Source organism: Triticum dicoccoides, chromosome 4A, assembly GCF_002162155.2.
Source record: "Triticum dicoccoides isolate Atlit2015 ecotype Zavitan chromosome 4A, WEW_v2.0, whole genome shotgun sequence".
In the NCBI taxonomy this organism is placed as follows: Eukaryota; Viridiplantae; Streptophyta; class Magnoliopsida; order Poales; family Poaceae; genus Triticum; species Triticum dicoccoides.
In genome coordinates this window covers 484,809,669-484,814,295 of record NC_041386.1, presented here as the reverse complement: position 1 = coordinate 484,814,295, position 4,627 = coordinate 484,809,669, and positions in this window count along the sequence as shown.

Below are 4,627 nucleotides of genomic sequence, written 5' to 3'. Positions count from 1 at the left end.
TGGTTGAGCTTCCCGAGCAGTTAATGTGCCCGCGTATTGCGGGAGGAGTGGGGGGTCGTGGGCTCAAACGATCCCACGTCCCCACGATCTCTCTGGGGTTTTAAATGAGGGGGAGGGGGGACGGGCGAGGCTCATATCGCGGCTCATCCATGCCCTGCCACATCTCTTTCTTCTCCCGTTGTTCCTTCACGCGTGCGCACGTCCGCCCGCCAAGCATCACCGTCGTCACGCGCACCAGGGCGATTGCAACGCCGTCCTGGTCCCGTTAGGGCGGGCCCTCGCTGAGCTTCGCGTCACCGCCGCACTCGCGCCCACGCCGCGCCCGGAGATAGCAATGGCAAGGTGTTTGTGGGAGGGCTCTGATGCCCTCAAGCAGTTCATCTAGTCCCTTCACCTCTGGCAGATGTTGTCGTCGGCAGAGCGCGTGGAGGTGCGAGTGGCTGGCAGCGAGACCGCGTCTCAGCCGCGGGCTGGGGAGGTCGTCCTCCACCGAGCATTGCTACCTCTTGAGCATGCGTTGGTTTTCCCTTAAAGAGGAAATGGTGATGCAGCAAAGTAGCGTAAGTATTTCCCTCAGTTTTTGAGAACCAATGTATAAATCCAGTAGGAGACAACGCACAAGTCACCTAGTACGTACACAAACAATCAAGAACCTTGCAACCAACGCGGTAAAGGGGCTGTCAATCCCTTCACGGTCACTCGCAAAAGTGACATCTAATAAAGATAGTAAAGTAAATATTTTTGGTATTTTTGTTGTATAGATTGGAAAGTAAAGGTTGCAAAATAATAAACAAGATGCGATGTAAATAAAAGAGATGCAATATAATAAGAAGAGACCCAGGGGCCATAGGTTTCACTACTGGCTTCATCGGAGAGGCTATGGTGTTGATGTAGAAGCCCTTCGTGATCAATTCCCCCTCCGGCAGATCACCGGAAAAGGCCCCAAGATGGGATCTCACGGGTACAGAAGGTTGCGGTGGTGGAAACATGGTTTCATGTCTCTCCGCGATCGATCTAGGGTATAAGAGTATATATAGGCAGAAGAAGTATGTCGGTGGAGCTACGAGGGGCCCACGAGGGTGGGGGCGCGCCCTCCTGCCTCATGGCCACCTCGTGGCGTTCCAGACTTCAACTCCAAGTCTTCTGGTTTGCTTTCGGTCCAAGAAAGATCATCGCGAAGGTTTCACTCTGTTTGGTATTCCTTTTCTGCGAAACACTAAAATAGGCAAAAAAAACTGAAACTGGCATTAGGCCTCCGGTTAAGAGGTTAGTCCCAAAAATAATATAAAAGAGCATATTAAAGCCCTAAACATCCAAAACAGATAATATAATAGCATAGAATAGTAAAAAATTATAGATACGTTGGAGACGTATCAAGCATCCCCAAGCTTAATTCCTGCTCGTCCTCGAGTAGGTAAATGATAAAAACAGATTTTTTGATGTGGAATGCTACCTAACATAATTATCAATGTAATTTTCTTTATTGTGGCATGAATGTTTAGATCTAAAAGATTCAAGATAAAAGTTTAATATTGACATAAAAATAATAATACTTCAAGCATACTAATAAAGCAATCATGTCTTCTCAAAATAACATGGCCAAAGAAAGCTATCCCTACAAAATCATATAGTATGGCTATGCTCTATCTTCATCACACAAAATATTTAAATCATGCACAACCCCGATGACAAGCCAAGCAATTGTTTCATACTTCTGATGTTCTCAAACTTTTTCAATCTTCACGCAATACATGAGCGTGAGCCATGGACATAGCACTATAGGTGGAATATAATGGTGGTTGTGGAGAAGATAGTCTCACATCAACTAGGCGTATCAACAGGCTATGGAGATGCCCATTAGTAGATATCAATGTGAGTGAGTAGGGATTGCCATGCAACGAATTCACTAGAGCTATAAGTGTATGAAAGCTCAAAATGAAACTAAGTGGGTGTGCATCCAACTTGCTTGCTCACGAAGACCTAGGACATTTTGAGGAAGCCCATTATTGGAATATATATAAGCCAAGTCCTATAATGAAAAATACCCACTAGTATATGAAAGTGACAACATAGGAGACTCTCTATCATGAAGATCATGGTGCTACTTTGAAGCACAAGTGTGGAAAAAGGATAGTAGCATTGTCCCTTCTCTCTTTTTCTCTCATTTTTTATTCGGGCCTTTCTCTCTTTTTTTATGGCCTCTTTTTTTCTTCTTTTTTTCGTTTGGAGTCTCATCCCGACTTGTGGGGGAATCATAGTCTCCATCATCCTTTCCTCACCGGGACAATGCTCTAATAATGAAGATCGTCACACTTTTATTTACTTACAACTCAAAAATTACAACTCGATACTTAGAACAAAATATGACTCTATGTGAATGCCTCCGGCGGTGTACCGGGATGTGCAATGATTCAAGAGTGACATGTATGAAAAATTATGAAGGGTGGCTTTGCCACAAATACGATGTCAACTACATGATCATGCAAAGCAATATGACAATGATGTAGCGTGTCATAATAAACGGAACGGTGGAAAGTTGCATGGCAATATATCTCGGAATGGCTATGGAAATGCCATAATAGGTAGGTATGGTGGCTGTTTTTAGGAAGGTAAATGGTGGGTTTATGGTACTGGCGAAATTTTCGCGGTACTAGAGAGGCTAGCAATGGTGGAAGGGCGAGAGTGTGCAACATTACTCATAAATAACTCACATACTTATTGCAAAAATCTATTAGTTATCGAAACGAAGTACCACACGCATGCTCCTAGGGGGATAGATTGGTAGGAAAAGACCATCGCTCATCCCCGACCGCCACTCATAAGGAAGACAATCAAAAAATAAATCATGCTCCGACTTCATCACATAACAGTTCACCATACGTGCATGCTACGGGAATCACAAACTTTAGCACAAGTATCTCTCAAATTCACAACTACTCAACTAGCATGACTCTAATATCACCATCTTCATATCTCAAAACAATCATAAGGAATGGAACTTCTCATAGTATTCAATGCACTTTATATGAAAGTTTTTATTATACCCATCTTGGATGCCCATCATATTAGGACTAATTTTATAGCCAAAGTAAATTACCATGATGTTATAGAAGACTCTCAAAATAATATAAGTGAAGTATGAGAGATCAATAATTTCTATAAAATAAAACCACCACCGTGCTCTAAAAAGATATAAGTGAAGCACTAGAGCAAAATTATCTAGCTCAAAAGATATAAGTGAAGCACATAGAGTATTCTAATAAATTCCGATTCATGCGTGTCTCTCCCAAAAGGTGTGTACAGCAAGGATGATTGTGGTAAACTAAAAAGAAAAGACTCAAATCATACAAGACGCTCCAAGAAAAACACATATCATGTGGTGAATAAAAATATAGCCTCAAGTAAAGTTACCGATAGATGAAGACGAAAGAGGGGATGCCTTCCGCGGCATCCCCAAGCTTAGGCTTTTGGTTGTCCTTGAATTTTAACTTTGGGTGCCTTGTTCATCCCCAATCTTAGGCTCTTGCCACTCCTTATTCCAAAATCCATCAAATCTTTACCCAAAATCTTGAAAACTTCACAACACAAAACTTCAACAGAAAATCTCATGAGCTCCGTTATTATAAGAAAATAAGCCACCACTTTAATGTACTGTAATGAACTCATTCTTTATTTATATTGGTGTTAAACCTAATGTATTACAACTTCTCTATGGTTCATACCCCCCGATACTAGCCATAGATTCATCAAAATAAGCAAACAACACATGAAAAACAGAATCTGTCAAAAATAGAACAGTCTGTAGCAATCTGTAACTTTAGAATACTTATGTAACTTCAAAAATTATGAAAAATTAGGAAGACTAGGATAATTTATACACTGATCTACTGCAGTTGGAATTGGTATTTTATCACTCTCTGGTGAAAAATGAAAATTATTTTCGTGAGCGCATACTTTCTATTTTTATCAGCAAGATCAAACAACAATCACCCAAGAAGATCCTAAAGGCTTTACTTGGCACAAACACTAATTAAAACATAAAAACACAATAATAAAATAAGATAGATGAATTATTTATTACTAAACAGGAACAAAAAGTAAATAACAAAAATAAAATTGGGTTGCCTTCCAACAAGCGCTATCGTTTAACGCCCCTAGCTAGGCATAAAAACAAGAATAGATCTAGGTATTGTCATCTTTGGTATGAAATCCATAAGTGGATCTCATAATAGATTCATAATGAAATTTAATTTTCTTCCTAGGAAAGTGTTCCATGTCTTTCCTTAATGGAAATTGGAATCTAATATTTCCTTCTTTCATGTCAATAATTGCACCAATCGTTCTAAGGAAAGGTCTACCAAGAATAATAGGACATGTAGGATTACAATCTATATCAAGAACAATGAAATCTGCGGGCACATAATTCCTATTTGCAACAATAAGAACATCATTAATCCTTCCCATAGGTTTCTTAATGATGGAGTCCGCAAGATGCAAATTTAAAGAACAATCATCAATTTCACGGAAACCTAGCACATCACACAAAGTTTTTGGAATCGTGGAAACACTAGCACCCAAATCACACAAAGCATAGCATTCATAATCTTTAATCTTAATTTTCATAGTA